The following is a 17188-nucleotide window of genomic DNA, read 5'->3' on the forward strand; positions in this document are numbered from 1 at the left end:
CTTGACTGCTGCTTCCGTGGATGTTGATTTTGGATCCAAGTAAAATGAAATCCTCGACAACTTCAGTCTTTTCTCCATTTATTATGATGTGGCTTATTGGTCCAGTTGTGAGGATTTTTGTTTTCTTTATGTTGAAGTGTAATCCGTACTGAAGGCTATGGTCTTTGGTCTTCATCAGTAAATACTTGAAGTCGTGTTCACTTTTGGTAAGCAAGGTTGTGTTATCTGCATAATGCGGGCTGTTAATGAGTCTTCCTCCAATCCTGGTGCCCGTTCTTCTACGATATAGTCCAGCTTCTCGTATTATTTGCTCAGCATACAGATTGAATAGGTATGGTGAAAGAATACAACCCTGGCGCACACCTTTCCTGACTTTAAACCACTCAGTATCCCCTTGATCTGTCCGAAAAACCGTCTCTTGATCTATGTATAGGTTCCTCATAAGCACAATTAAGTGTTCTGGAATCCCCATTCTTCACAATATTATGCATAATTTGTTATCCACACAGTCAATAAAACACAGGTAAACATCTTCCTGGTATTCTCTGCTTTCAACCAAGATCCATCTGACATCAGCAATGATATCCCTGGTTCCATATCCTCTCCTGAATCCAGTCTCAATTTCAGCAGTTCCCTGTCGATTACACAGCTGTAGCTGCTTTTGAATGATCTACAGGAAAATTTTCCTTGCTTGTGATATTAATGATACTGTTTGATGATTTTCACATTCAGTTGGATCAGCTATCTTGGGAATAGCCATAAATATGGATCTCTTCTAGTCAGTTGGCCAGGTAGCTCTCTTCCAAATTTCTTGGCATAGACCAGTGAGCACTTCCAGCACTGTATCCATTTGTTGAAACATCTCAATTGATATTCCGTCAATTCTTGGAGCCTTCTTTTTCGCCAGTTCCTTCAGTGCAGCTTGGATTTCTCCATTCAGTACGGTTGGTTCCTGATCATATGCTACCTCTTGAAATGGATGAACGTCGACCAATTCTTTTTGGTATAATGACTGTGTATATTCCTTCCGTCTTCTTTTGATGCTTCCTGTGTTGTTTAATATTTTTCCCATAGAATCCTTCTCTGCTGCAACTCAAGGTTTGAATTTTTTCTTCAATTCATTCAGCTTGAGAAATGCTGAGCGTGTTCTTCCATTTTGGTTTTCTATTTCCAGCTCTTTGCACGTCTTAATAATACTTTGTCTTCTCGAGCCACCCTTTGAAATCTTCTGTTCAGTTCTTTTACTTCATCATTTCTTCCTTTTGCTTTAGCTGCTCAACGTTCCAGAGCAATTTTCAGAGTCTCCTCTGACATCCATCTTTTTTTAAAAAATAATTTTTATTGTGCTTTAAGTGAAAGTTTACAAATCAAGTCAGCCTCTCACACAAAAACCCATATACACCTTGCTACATACTCCCAATTACTCTCCCCCTAATGAGACAGCCCACTCCTTCCCTCCACTCTTTTCGTGTCCATTTCACCAGGTTCTAACCCCCTCTACCCTCTCATCTCTCCTCCAGGCAGGAGATGCCAACATAGTCTGTAGCGTCCACCTGATCCAAGAAGGTCACACCCCGCCAGCATCCCTCTCCAACCCACTGTCCAGTCCAATCCATGCCTGAAGAGTTGGCTTCGGGAATGGTTCCTGTCCTGGGCCAACAGAAGGTCTGGGGGCCATGACCACAGGGGTCCTTCTAGTCTCAGTCAGACCATTAAGTCTGGTCTTTTTATGAGAATTTGGGGTCTGCATCCCACTGCTCTCCTGCTCCCTCAGGGGTTCTCTGTTGTGTCCCCTGTCAGGGCAGTCATCGGTTGTAGCCGGGTACCATCTAGCTCTTCTGGTCTCAGGCTGATGTAGTCTCTGATTCATGTGCCCCTTTCTGTCTCTTGGGCTAGTAATCACCTTGTGTCCTTGATGTTCTTCATTCTCCTTTGATCCAGGTGGGTTGAAAAGTAGTTCTTATGTACTATCTAATTAGTGAATATCCCTCTCCCACCCTCCCTCCCTCCTCCCTCTCGTAACCACAAAAGAATGTTTTCTCCTCAGTTTAAACAGTTTCTCAAGTTCTTATGATAGTGGTCTTATACGATATTTGTCCTTTTGCAACGGACTAATTTCACTCAGCATAATGCCTTCCAGGTTCTTCCATGTTATGAAATGTTTCACAGATTCCTCACTGTTCTTTATCAATGCGCAGTATTCCACTGTGTGAATATACCATAATTTATCCATTCATCTGTTGATCGGCACCTTGGTTGCTTCCATCTTTTTGCTATTGTAAACAGTGCTTCAGTAAACAAAGGTGTGCATGTATCTGTTTGTGTAAAGGCTTTTATTTCTCTAGGATATATTCCGAGGAGTGGGATTGCTGGATTGTGTGGTAGTTCTATTTCTAGCTTTTTAAGGAAGTGCCAAATCAATTTCCAAAGTGGTTGTAGCATTTGACATTCCCACCAGCAGTGTAGAAGTGTTCCAGACTCTCCACAGCCTCTCCAACATTTATTCTTTTGTGTTTTTTGGATTAATGCCAGCCTTGTTGGAGTGAGATGAAATCTCATTGTAGTTTTGATTTGCATTTCTGTAATGGCTAATGATTGTGAGCATTTTCTCATGTATCTGTTAGCTACCTGGATGTCTTCTTTAGTGAAGTGTCTGTTCATATCTTTTGCCCATTTTTTAATAGGGTGATTTGTCTTTTTGTAGTTAAGTGTTTGCAGTATCATGCAGATTTTAGAGATCAGGTGCTGATTGGAAATGTCATAGCTAAAAACTTTTTCCCAGTCTGTAGATAGTCTTTTTACTCTTGGTGAAGTCTTTGGATGAGCATAGGTGTTTGATTTTTAGGAGCTCCCAGTTATCTAGTTTTTCTTCTGCATTCTTAGTAATGTTTTGTATACTGTTTATATGCCATGTATTAGGGCTCCTAACCTTGTCCCTATTTTTTCTTCCATGATATTTATCATTTTAGATTTTATATTTAGGTCTTTGATCCATTTTGAGCTCGTTTTTGTTCATGAAGTGAGCTATGGATCTTGTTTCATTTTTTTGCAGATGGATTTCCAGTTATGCCAGCACCATTTGTTAAAGAGACTGTTTTTTCCCCATTTAACTGTTTTGGGGCCTTTGTCAAATATCAGCCGCCCATATGTGGATGGATTTATGTCTGGATTCTCAATTCTGCTCCATTTGTCTATGTATCTGTTGTTGTACCAGTACCAGGCTGTTCTGACTACTGTGGTAGTATAATAGGTTCTAAAATCAGGTAGAGGGAGTTCTCCCACTTTGTTCTTCTTTTTCAGTAATGTTTTACTGATCCGGGGCCTCTTTCCCTTCCATATGAAATTGGTGATTTGTTTCTCCATTCCATTAAAGAATGTCATTAGAATTTGGATTGGAATTGCATTAAATGTATAGATAGCTTTTGGTAGAATAGACATTTTTATGATGTTAAGTCTTCCTATCCATGAGCAAGGTATGTTTTCCCACTTATGTAGGTCTCTTTTGGTTTCTTGCAGTAGTGTCTTGTCGTTTTCTTTGTATAGGTCTTTTACGTCTCTGGTAAGATTTATTCCTAAGTATTTTATCTTCTTGGGGGCTACTGTAAATGGTATTGATTTGGTGATTTCCTCTTCAATGTTCTTTTTGTTGGTGTAGAGGAATCCAAGTGATTTTTGTATGTTTATCTTGTATCCCGATACTCTGCTGAACTCTTAGTTTCAGTAGTTTTCCTGAGGATTCCTTAGGGTTTTGTGTGTATAAGATCATGTCTCTGACATCCATCTTGGTGTTTTCTTTCTTTCCTGTCTTTTCAATGGCCTCTTGCCTTCTTCTTGTATGATGTCCTTGATGCCATTCCACAACTTGTCTGATCTTTGGTCATTAGTGTTCAACGCATCAAATATGTTCTTGAGATGGTCTCTAAACTCAGGTGGGATATACTCAAGGTTGTATTTTGGCTCTCATGGACTCTTTCTTATTTTCTTTAGTATAAACTTTAACTTGCATATGAGCAATTGATGGCCCATTCCACAGTTGGCCCCTGGCCTCGTTCTGACTGATGGCATTGAGCTTTTCCATTGTCTCTTTCCACAGATGTAGTCAGTTTGATTCCAGTGTATTCCATCTGGCACGGTCCACATGTATAGTTGCCGTTTATGTTGATGAAAAAGGTATTTGCAATGAGGAAGTTGTTGGTCTTGCAAAATTCAATCATGGGGTCTCCGGCATTGTTTCTATCACCAAGGCCGTATTTTCCAACTACTGATCCTTCTTCTTTGTTTCCAACTTTTGCATTCCAATCACCAGTAATCATCAATGCATCCTGATTGCATGTTTGATCAATTTCAGACTGCAGAAACTGGTAAAAATCTTCAATTTCTTTGTCTTTGGCCTCAGTGGTTGGTGCGTAAATTTGAATAATAGTTGTATTAACTGGTCTTCCTTGTAGGTATGTGGATATTATCCTATCACTGACCATGTGGTACATCAGGATAGATCTTGAAATGTTCTTTTTGACGATGAATGCAACACCATTCTTCTTCAAGTTGTCATTCCCGGCATAGTAGACTATATGACTATCTGATTCAAAATGGCCAGTACCAGTCCAAGTCAGCTCACTAATGCCTAGGATATCGATGTTTATGCTTTCCATTTCATTTTTGACAATTTCCGGTTTTACTAGATTCATACTTTGTATAGTCCATGTTCCGATTATTAATGGATGTTTGCAGCTGTTTCTCATTTTGATTTGTGCCACATCAGCAAATGAAGGTCCCAAAATCTTGACTCCAGCCATGTCATTAAGGTTGACTCTACTTTGAGGAGGCAGCTCTTCCCCAGTTGTCTTTTGAGTGCCTTCCAACCTGCGGGGGGCTTATCTTTTGGCATGATATCAGCGTTCTGCTGCTATTCATAAGATTTTCGTTGGGCGATTCTTTTCAGAAGTAGACCGCTGGGTCCTTCTTCCTTAGTCTGGAAGCTCAGCTGAGACCTGTCCTCCATAGGTGACCCTGCTAGTGTCTGAATACCGGTGGCATAGCTTCAAGCATCACAGCAACACTCAAGCCCCCACAGTAAGACAAACAGACAGACACATGGGGAATAAGTATGTATAGAGAGATTTATGTCAAGAAAGTGACTCATGTGGTTTAGGGGCAGAAATGTCCCAAGTCTGTGGGTCAGGATAGAGGCATCTCCTGATTCACCTAACTGCAGGGGCTGGCAAACCCTGTGAGCTCTTGCTCACAGGCTGTGAAGATCAATAGATCACAACGTCAGCACGCAACATGGCAGGTAAGCTGCTAGCTCAAGTCCCAAGAACTGGAGGTCAGATGAACAGGAGCCAGCTGCAGGATCCAGAGCAAGCAAAAGCACCCAGCCTTGCCAGAGAGTCCACCTATATTGGATCCAGGCCATATTCCCAAGAAAATTCCCTTTTGACTAATAGGCTACTCACAGCAGATCCCATCATGGAGGTGGAATTATATCAAATCTCACCATGGAAGTGATCACATCATCATATGACGGCTAAGCTACAACATAACGGCCAAACCACTGAGAATCACGGCCCAGCCATGTTGAAACACAACCTTAGTGATCACAGATACCATGATGGTGGATAAGGCATTCTGTAGGTTCACAGAAGGTAGTTTTGGCAGAAGCATTGCATGCAGTGAAGGAAAATTCGTATCCAGGGTAAGTGTATATTCCAGAACAACAAAATGCTGTACCTTCCATGATGGGAGCAGTCCAATGTAATCAATCTGCCACCAGCCTGCGGGCTGATCACCTTGAGGAATGGTGCCATATGGGGGACTCAGTGTTGGTCTCTGCCACTGGCAGATTGGATAGTGCTATAGCCAAGTCAGCCTTGGTGAGTGGACGTGCATGTTGCTGAGCCCGTGCATAACTTCCTTCTCTGTCACCATGGCTGCTACTTTGTTCATGAGCCCATTGGGCAATGACAGGAGTGGCTTGGGAGAAGAGGATGACTGGTTTCCACAGAACATGTCATCCTATCCATTTGATTGTTAAAATCCTATTCTGCCAAGGTCACCCTTTGGTGAGCATTTACACGAGACACAAATATCTTCACTTCTTTGGCCCATTCAGAGAGGTCTATCCACATACATCTTCCCCATACCTCCTTGTCTAAGATTTTCCAATCATATTCCTCTCAAGCCACTGACCATCCATCCAAACCACTGGCCACAGCCCATGAATCAGTATACAGTCACACATCTGGCCATGTCTCCTTCCAAGCAGAGTGAACACCCAGGTGCACTGCTCAAATTTCTGCCTATTGGGAGGAGTTCCTTTCACCACTCCCCTTCAGGGAGGTGCCAGAAAGGGGCTGCAGTGCTGCCGTCGTTCACTTTTGACCGGTACCTGCATATCACGCAGAACCATTTGTAAAGCAAGCATGGGTTTTTTCTTCCTCAGTCAACTCATCAAAAGGAACTCCCCATGAGGCCATAGGTGTAGACTGGGAGAAGATAATGTAACAGGAGTGGAAACCACGGGCATTTAGACCACTTCCTCATGCAACTTACTTGTGCCTTCAGTCTTGCTCAGGCCTGATATCATATATACCACTTCCATTTATTGTGGCTCTGTGGGTCAGACAACACTTAACTCATGTTGGGCAGCTCAGGCCACATGGTGACTTGGTGGCCCATGGTTTAGCATTCAGTCTCTACTAAGGTCCAGTAACAAGCCAAAAGCTGTTTCTCAAAAGCAGAGTAGTTATCTGCAAAGGATGGCAGGGCTTTGCTCCACAATCCTAAGGTCTGCACTGTAGTTCATCAGTAGGGGCCTGATAGGCTCTAAATAGCGTCCCCATCTGCCACTGACACTTCAGGCAGCATGGGATCAGCTGGATCATGTGGCCCAGGTGGCAGAACCACTTGCACAGCAGCTTGAACCTGTTGCAGAGCCTTCTTTTGGCCTGGGCCCTCCTCAAACCTAGCACCTTTTTGAGTCACTTGATAAATAGGCCAGAAAAGCACATGCAAATGAGGGATATGTTGCCTCCAAAATCCAAAGAAGCCCACTAGGCATTGTGCCTCCTTTTTAGTTGTGGGAGGGGCCAGATACAATAACTTATTCTTCACTTTAGAAGGAATATCTCAACATGCCCCACACCACTGGACCCCTAGAAATTTCACTGAAGTGCAAGGTGCCTGAATTTTTGTCAGATTAATTTCCCACCATCTAGCATGCAAATGTTTTACCAATAAGTCCGGAGTCGTTGACACTTCTTCCTTACTGGGTCCAATCAGCATAATGTTATCAATGTAATGGACCAGTGTGACATCTTCTGGAAGGGGAAGGCGATCGAGGTCCCTGCAGATTAGACTACAACATGGGACTGGAGAGCTGATGTAACTCTGAAGTAGTCAAGTGAAGATGTATTGCTGGCCTTGCCAGATGAAGGCAAACTGCTCTGTCCTTGGAAACAGCTATGGAGAAAAAGGCATTAGCCAGATCAATAGCCGCATACCAGGTACCAGGAGATGGATTAATTTGCTCAAGCAATGACACTACATCTGGAACAGCAGCTGCAACAGCAGCTGCAGTTGGAGTCACCACCTGGTCAAGTGTTTGATAATCCACTGCCATTCCCAAGATCCATCTGTTTTTTTTACCAACCAGATGGGTGAGTTGAATGGGGGTGTGGTGAGAAAAACCACCCCTGCATCCTTCAAGTCGTTGATGGTGGCTGTAATCTCTGCAATCCCTCCAGGAATGTGGTATTGCTTTTGGTTTACTCTTTTCCTAGGAAAGGACAGTTTTAATGGCTTCCACTTGGCTTTTCCTACCATAATAGCCCTTACTTCATTTGTCAGGGATCCAGCGTGAGGGTTCTGCCAGTTGCTGAGTATATCTATTCTGATTATGCATTCTGGAACTGGGGAAATCGTTACAAGATGGTTTCAGGGACCCACTGGACCTACTGTGAGACAGACATGAGCTAGGACTCCATTAATGATAACCTGACCTCCATATGCCTCCCTCTGGTCGGTGCGCCACAGTGATGTTTTGGGTCGCTGAAATTAATGTCAGTTCAGAGCTAAAAAAAAAAATTTTTTTTTTTTCAGAGCCAGTATCCAACAATCCCTGAAAAGTCTGATTATTTTCCTTTCCCCAGTATATATCCACTCTCGTAAAAGGCCATAAATCCCTTTGGGGAAGACTGGGAGAAAGATTGACAGTATAATTTTTTGGCAATGTAGTAAGGTCCTTCCTCAAGGGTACCCACCCTCCCTTTCCTTCAAGGGGTCGTGGGTCTTTAAACTCATTCAAATCTGGGAATTGATTTAGGGACTGTGACTCCCTATTCTGGCAATTTGAGTTAGACTGCTGTTCCCTTGACCTAGACCTCTTCTGCTTGTACAAATCAAGAAAATATTTAGTAGATTTCCTATCTGTTTTGCTCATAGGGACACCATGACTAAGTACCCAATGCCATAAGTCTGTCATGAATTGTGTCCCTCCAAAATATCTGTCAACTTGGCTAGGCCATGATTCCCAGTGTTGTGTCACTGTCCACCATTTTGTCACCTGATGTGATTTTTCTATGTATTGTAAATCCTATCTCTATGATCTTAATGAGGTGGGATTATTGATAATTACATTAATGAGGCAGAATTCAATCTACAAGATTAGGTTGTATCTTGAGTCAATCCCTTTTGAGATAAAAAAGACAGAAGTGAGCAGAGAGACGGAGGACTTCATACCACCAAGAAAGTAGTGCCAGGAGAAGAGTGTGTCTTTTGGATCTAGGGTCCCTGTGCTGAGAATCTCCTAGTCCAGGAGAAGACTGATGACAAGGACTTTCCTCTAGAGCTGACAGAGAGAAAGCCTTCCTCTGGAGCTGATGCCCTGAATTTGGACTTGTAGCCTACTAGACTGTGCGAGAATAAACTTCTGCTTGCTGAAGACTTCTGCTTGTGGTATTTGTGTTATAGCAGCACTAGATTACTATAACAAGTCCATACCAGTAAGACTATTCTGATTACTGCTTTGACTCTGTTGTTTGTGAAGGTAAATATGCCCACCTTGTCTTTGTCAATTGAGTGCTGCCACTTAGCCTGTACTACCATGGGTCCCCATGAAATCCTTCACTATCGCAACTCAAGGCTTGAAATTTTTCTTCAGTTCTTTCAGCTTGAGAAACACCGAGCGTGTTCTTGCCTTTTGGTTTTCCATCTCCAGCTCTTTGCATGTGTCATTATAATACTTTACTTTGTCTTCTTGAGAGGCCCTTTGAAATCTTCTGTTCGGTTCTTTTAGTTCATCAATTCTTCCTTTTGCTCTAGCTGCTCGACACTCAAGAGCAAGTTTCAGAGTCTCCTCTGACATCCATCTTCGTCTTTTCTTTCTTTCCTGTCTTTTCAGTGACCTCTTCTTGCTTTCTTCATGGATGATGTCCTTGATGTCATTCCCCAACTCATCTGGTCTTCAGTCACTAGTGTTCAATGCATCAAATCTGTTCTTCAGATGGTCTCTAAATTCAAGTGGGATATACTCAAGGTCATATTTTGGCTCTCATGGACTTGCTCTGATTTTCTTCAGTTTCAGCTTGAACTTGCATATGAGCAATTGATAGTCTGTTCACAGTCTGCCCCTGGCCTTGTTCTGACTGATGATATTGAACTTATCCATCGTTTCTTTTCACAGATGTACTCAATTTGATTTCTGTGTGTTCCATCCGGCGAGGTCCATGTGTACAGTCACCGTTTATGTTGGTGAAAGAAGGTATTTGCAGTGAAGAATTCGTTGGTCTGGCAAAATTCTATCATTCGACCTCCGGCATTGTTTCTATCACCAAGGTCATATTTTCCAACTACTGATCCTTCTTCTTTGTTTCCAACTTTCGCATTCCAATCACCAGTAATTATTAATGCATCTTGATTGCATGTTTGATCCATTTCAGACTGTAGCAGCTGATAAAAATCCTCTATTTCTTCATCTTTGGCCCTAGTGGTTGGTGTGTAAATTTGAATAATAGTCGTATTAACTAGTCTTCCTTGTAGGCGTATGGATATTACCCTATCACTGACAGCGTTGTACTTCAGAATAGATCTTGAAATGTTCTTTTTGACGATGAACGCAACACCATTCCTCTTCGAGTTGTCATTCCCAGAACAGTAGACTATATGATTGTCTGATTCAAAATGGCCAATACCAGTCCATTTCAGCTCACTAATGCCTAGGACATCGATGTTTGTGCATTCCATTTCATTTTTCACAATTTCCAATTTTCCTGGGTTCATACTTCGTACATTCCAGGTTCCGATTATTGATGGATGTTTGCAGCTGTTTCTTCTCATTTTGAGTCAAGCCTTGAGTTGCACTAGTGAAGGATTCCATGGGGAAAATATTAAACTATGCAGGAAGCATCGAAAGAAGATGGAAAGAATACACAGAGTCATTATACCACAAAGAATTAGTCAATATTCAACCATTTCAAGAGGTGGCATATGATCAGGAACTGATGGTACTGAAGGAAGAAGTCCAAGCTGCTCTGAAGGCATTGGCAAAAAACAAGGCTCCAGGAATTGATGGAATATCAATTGAGATGTTTAAACAAACAGATGCAGCGCTGAAGGTGCTCACTTGTCTATGCCGAGAAATATGGAAGAGAGCTTCCTGGCCAATTGACTGGAAAAGATCCACATTTATGCCTATTCCCAAGAAAGGTGATCCAACCCAATGTGGAAATTATAGAAAAATATCATTAATATCACACGTAAGCCAGATTTTGCTGAAGATCATTCAAAAATGGCTGCAGTGCCGTCTAAGATGCATCAATTGGTCTGAACCCACCTGGATCAAAGGAGAATGAAGAACACCAAGGACACAAGGTGATTACAAGCCCAAGAGACAGAAAGGGCCACGTGAACCAGGGACTACATCATCTTGAGACCAGAAGAACTAGATGGTGCCCGGCTACAACCAATGACTGCCCTGACAGGGAACACAACAGAGAACCCCTGAGGGAGCAGGAGAGCAGTGGGATGCAGACCCCAAATTCTCATAAAAAGACCAGACTTAATGGTCTGAGACCGGAAGGACCCCTGTCGTCACGGCCCCCAGACCTTCTGTTGGCCCAGGACTGGAACCATTCCCAAAGCCAGCTCTTCAGACATGGATTGGACTGGACAATGGGTTGGAGAGGGATGCTGGTGAGGAGTGAGCTTCTTGGATCAGGTGGACACTTAAGACTATGTTGCCATCTCCTGCCTGGAAGGGAGATGAGAGAGTAGAGGGGTTTAGAAGCTGGTGTAAAAGACATAAAAAGAGAGAGTGGAGGGAGAGAGCGGGTGGTCTCATTAGGGGGAGAGTAGTTGGGAGTATGTAGCAAGGTGTATATGGTTTTTGTGTGAGAGACTGACTTGATTTGTAAACTTTCACTTAAAGCACAATAAAAATTATTTTTAAAAAATAGCTGCAGCAGTATATCGACAGGGAACTGCCAGAAATTCAGGCCGGTTTCAGAAGAGGACGTGGAACCAGGGATATCATTGCTGATGTCAGATGGATCCTTGCTGAAAGCAGAGAATACCAGAAGGATGTTTACCTGTGTTTTATTGACTATGCAAAGGCATTCGACTGTGTGGATCATAACAAACTATGGATAACACGGTGAAGAATAGGAATTCCAGAACACTTAATTGTGCTCTTGAGGAACCTGTACATAGATTAAGAGGCAGTTGTTTGGACAGAACAAAGGGATAGTGATTGGTTTATTATCAGGAAAGGTGTGCGTCAGGGTTGTATTCTTTCACCATACCGATTCAATCTTTATGCTGAATAAATAATCCGAGAAGCTGGACTATATGAAGAAGAACGGAGCATCAGGATTGGAGGAAGACTCATTAACAACCTGTGTTATGCAGATGACACAACCTTGCTTGCTCAAAGTGAAGGGGACTTGAAGCACTTGCTAATGAAGATCAAAGACCACAGCCTTCAGTGTGGATTACACCTCAACATAAAGAAAACAAAATCCTCACAACTGGACCAATGAGCAACATCATGATAAACAGAGAAAAGATTGAAGTTGTCAAGGATTTCATTTTACTTGGATCCACAATCAACAGCCATGGAAGCAGCAGTCAAGAAATCAAAAGACACATTGCATTGGGTAAATCTGCTGTAAAGGACCTCTTTAAAGTGTTGAAGAGCAAAGATGTCACCCTGAAGACTAAGGTGTGCCTGACCCAAGCCATGGTATTTTCAATCACATTATAGGCATGTGAAAGCTGGACAATGAATAAGGAAGACCGAAGAAGAGTTGATGCCTTTGAATTGCAGTGTTGGCGGAGAATATTGAATATACCACGGACTGCCAAAAGAACGAACAAATCTGTCTTGGAAGAAGTGAGGCCAGAATGCTCCTTAGAAGCAAGGATGGCGAGACTACGTCTTACATACTTTGGACATGTTGTCAGGAAGGATCAGTCCCCGGAGAAGGTCATGCTTGGCAGAGTACAGGGTCAGCGGAAAAGAGGAAGACCCTCAACGAGGTAGATTGACACAGTGGCTGCAACAATGAGCTCGAGCATAACAACGATTGTAAGGATGGCGCAAGACCGGGCAGTGTTTTGTTCTGTTGTGCGTAGGGTCGCTATGAGTGTGAACCGACTCAATGTCACCTAACAACAACAACAACAACATGGGTCCAGCAGCCCCATTGTAGTTAGCTGTCTTAATTCAGTTAGGGCAGTTCCCACTGTCAAATCTGTCTTACTTGAAATGGGAATCACAGCAGTCTTCAAAGATGCTGGGGGTCCCTTCACAAATTTGTTCCTTACTGTTGTGGTAATAGCTGTGTCCTCTGGGCACTTCATGTGTGGGTCTGTGGGTCTGTCTGATAAATCCACTCTAGCATGCCAATTTTCTTAAGTCTTTCAATACCTTTTTCTACAGTATACCAAGGCAGGCCTGGTACTTCAGCTTGATTTAGTGTAGGCAAACATGTAATTCCTGCTTCAGCATCCCAACCAAACAAACTGTTAGATCTTTTCCTAACCTCTTGAGCTGAAATACTGAATGAAGAATCTGTGCTTAGTAGGCCCACATGAATAAACTCAGACTGATCCATCTTTATGTTCCTTACACAATTATCCCACATCCTTAATGGCCATTCCCACACATACTCCCAAGGTTTCTGTTTGTACATATTAGAGAAGTCAAGCAGTTCTTTTGGAATATAACATACCTCCTCCTGGGTCACACTTTGTACTTCACCTTTTGGGGCTTGCTGGGACTTCAGTCTAGTTATAGATCTAGAAGCCAAAACTGGTGGTTCTGGATGTGTTTTGAGACCATTCAGCATTGTCCTGTAAAGCATCTGCCTCAGGCAATGCCCAGGCAATGATTCAGACAAGGGCTCTTCAGATACAGCTGGGTTAATCTCATCAGATGGGAGTGGAGGGGCTAATGGTTTTACTGAGGAGGGTGGCTTAGCAGACAAAGATGGAGTCATCTCTGCAGATGGGAGTGAGAGGCCTGGTTCTGTTGGCAGGAGTGACTCAATGGAATTTAGGGGCTGAAAGTCTCCAGCTTCCCAATTATATGCCCATATGTCCCCATACCAATTTTCAGGATCCCATTTCTTCCCAATTAATGCCCTTACTTTAACTTCAGACACCACTTGAGGTTGGAAACTCAGTTGGTGTTGTAATTCAGCCACTTTTATGGTAAGACTCTGAGTTTGGCTTTCAGCAATATCGGCTCTCTTACTACAAGAAATAAGCCTCTCTTTCAAGGCACAAGTGGAAACTTTGAGGTCATTTATGTGGCACTTGAGCTTTGACTCTGAAACCCTGAGCTCATCTCTTTCTTTCACCAGTGTGTCTAGCGAAAGCAGGACCAACCAACCAGCTTCCTGATACATCTCATTGTGACAAAATTGTAGAAAGGTATCAAACATACAATCACCCAGAGCCTTGACTCTAATCAATACCTGATCTATTGATGGTTATATTTTGTGTATTTCTAGTGCCACCTCATGCCATGGGTTAGCAGCGCCATCTTTACTACTGGAAGCAGAGTCATCAACATCTCTAAGACTAACCAGACTTAAGAACCAATTTAGAAAACTCATCCTTACAATTTTGTCTCTCTAGAACCACTCTCAGTACCAAATGTCTTAGGCTGGGTTCTGTAGAGAAGCAAAACCAGTAAAGCGTATAAATATATGCAGAGAAAGATTTATATCAAGGAAATGGCTCAAGAGGTTGTAGAGCCTGGAAAGTCCGAAGTCTGTGGGTCATAATAGAGGCTTCTCCTGGTTCACTTAGCCACAGGGGCTGGCAAACTCAAGACTGGCAAGTCAGAGAGCAGGGTTCTTGCTCACAGGCTGTGAAGATCAATGAATCCCAAGATCAGCAGTCAAGATGGTAGGTAAGCTGCTAGCTCAAGTCCCAAGAACCGGAGATCAGATGAACAGGAGCCAGCTGCAGGATCCAGAACAAGCAAAAGGCTGAGAGCCTTGCCAGAAAATCCACTTACATTTGATCCAGGCCACACCCCCAAGGAAACTCCCTTTCAAATGTTTGGCTACTCAGAGCAGATCCCTTCATAGAGGTGATCACATTACATCAGGTCTCATTGCGGAAGTGATCGCATCATCATATGACTGCAAAACTGTATCATAATTACCACAGCACAGAGAGTCACGGCCCAGCCAGGTTGACACATAACATTAATGATCCCAGGGTGAAAGAGATGGGCAGCTAACTAGAGTATTGTTTGACTTGTATAACCAGAAAATATCAAGAATTAGTGAGCAGAAGGTTGATGTCAGTTGGTGCCATGGAAAATCATGATCCTTCACTCTGTATTCAAATCGGAGCCAGTTCTCAGACTCAAAGCCCATTGACGGGACAGGAGGCCAGGTCTCTTTGAGGAAGGATCCTACAATGCCACCACAAGTGTATACAAAAAAGATTCCACTAAAAGGACACTAGACGTTCACTAAAAGGACATAGAGCCATTTAACAGAGTAGGTATAAATTGGGAATGGAAGAATATCCACAACTCTCAAAGGCCGTTAGATACAGAATCTGAGCTGACATTCCTACTAGGGTACCTGAAATATCATGGCTTTTTGTTAGAGCAGGCACTTATGGAAGTCAACTGGTAAACAATACTGGCCCAAGTCCTGTGGTGACTTCTCTGGGCCCCAGTGCATACATCAGATGGTTATACCCAGCAGCCAGAAGAGCCTACACTTTGACCCCTGACCTGTAGACTAAGAAGCATTACGGTAAGGAGGGCAAAGTGGAAATCCCTGAAACTCCTCACCCCTCCCTCACCCCCACCAGGAAATAGAGTGCTAATCAGAAACAATACTGCATTTCAGTTGCAATTGCAGATTGCATATTCCCTTAGTTCACCCAAATGACCTGTGCAAAAACCAGGTGGATCAAAGTAGATGGTGGTTGACTACTACAAGCTTAGCCAAGTAGTAGCCCCAGTCCCAGTAGCTGGATTACATTGGTATCTTTTCTGGAACCAATTAATGCAGTTCTGGCACTTGATAGTGCAATTACATTTTCTAATTGTGAAAAAAAAAATGTATTGAGACAGAAAAGACTTTTTCGTTCAGCACAGAACAAGCTTTGAGATTTTAGTACTACTTCCAAGTCAGGATTCTTGAAAATCATTAATGTTTGTATATTGTTAAGATTGAATTGTGTCCCCCCAAAATATGTGTTGTAATTCCTAACCTCTATGTCTGTGGTTATAATTTCATTTGGGAATGGGTTGTCTTTCTTGTGTTAATGAGACCAAATTACTGTAGGGTCAATTTCTTTTGAGATATAAAAGAGATTAAATGCAAGCGAGCAAGCAGAGATGGGGGAAGAGAGATGCTAAGCCACATGAAGATCTCCCAGGAGCAGAAGCTCAGAAGAGACAAGGACCTTCCTCCAGAGCTGACAGAGAAAGCCTTTCCCTAGAACCAGTGTCCTGAATTTGGAATTCTAGCTTCTTCAACTGTGAGAAAATTAATTTCTGGTTATTAAAGCCACCCATTTTTGATACTTCTGTCATAGCAGCACCCAATAACTAAGACAGATACCTTATTCCTCTCTAGCTATGACAGTTTCATTGTAAAACCACCTGAGTAACACAAGATGAAAAGAAGGAGCTGCAGATAACAAGTGAGAATACAATCATCTTTTTTTTTTTTTTTTTTATCTTGCCAGTCTAGAAACCATGTTTTGGCATCATTCTAAACATTGGAGGAATGTATTCATATTAATCCAGGAGGAGCAAGAAAGATGCCCCATTTATTACCACAAAGGTTAACAGTTTTACAAGGTTATGACTTTCCTCTGAGCAAGGCTACTTCTTTCATGTTAACAGTACAGTTATCGACGTGGTACACGTTCTTTTCAATTCCCACCGGTAAAGAGGATCAAAACAGTTTGCATGTTATGAGAAAGACAGTGTCATGGATTGAATTATGTCCCCTAAAAATGTGTGTATCAATTTGGCTAGGCCGTGATTCCCAGTATTGTGTAATTGTCCGCCATTTTGTCATCTGATGTGTTTTTCCTATGTGTTGTAGATCCTGCCCCTTTGATGTTAATCAGGGGGAATGGGCGGCAGTTACGTTAATGATGCAGGACTCAATCTACAAGATTAGATTGTGTCTTGAGCCAATTTCTTTTGGAATATTAAAGAGAAGTGAGCAGAGAGACAGGGGTACCTCATACCACCAGGAAAGCAGGGCTGGGGAGCAGAGCACATCCTTTGGACCCAGGGTTCCTGAGCAGAGGAGCTCCTAGTCCAGGGGAAGATTGAAGACAAGGAACTTCCTCCAGAGTCAACAGAGAGAAAAAGACTACCCCTGGAGCTGATGCCCTAAACTTGGAGCCTACTAGACTGTGAGAAAATGTATTTCCCTTTTTTAAAGCCATCTACTTGTGGTATTTCTGTTACAGCAGCACTAGATAACAAAGATAGACAGCATATACATTGGTTGTATTGTGTCAAGTCTGTTTTAATTCTGCTCTTGCTAGAGAATCTCAGTGCTGTTCTCCAGAGCACTAACTTCAGGAACACACTCTTTCCTGTCTCGCTCTAGGCTAATTCCTATGAGCCAGGGATCAGACATGCCTCCACCCTCCAACCTTTTTACCAATTCTGAAACCAACCATCCCTTCC

Source organism: Elephas maximus, chromosome 4, assembly GCF_024166365.1.
Source record: "Elephas maximus indicus isolate mEleMax1 chromosome 4, mEleMax1 primary haplotype, whole genome shotgun sequence".
In the NCBI taxonomy this organism is placed as follows: domain Eukaryota; kingdom Metazoa; phylum Chordata; class Mammalia; order Proboscidea; family Elephantidae; genus Elephas; species Elephas maximus.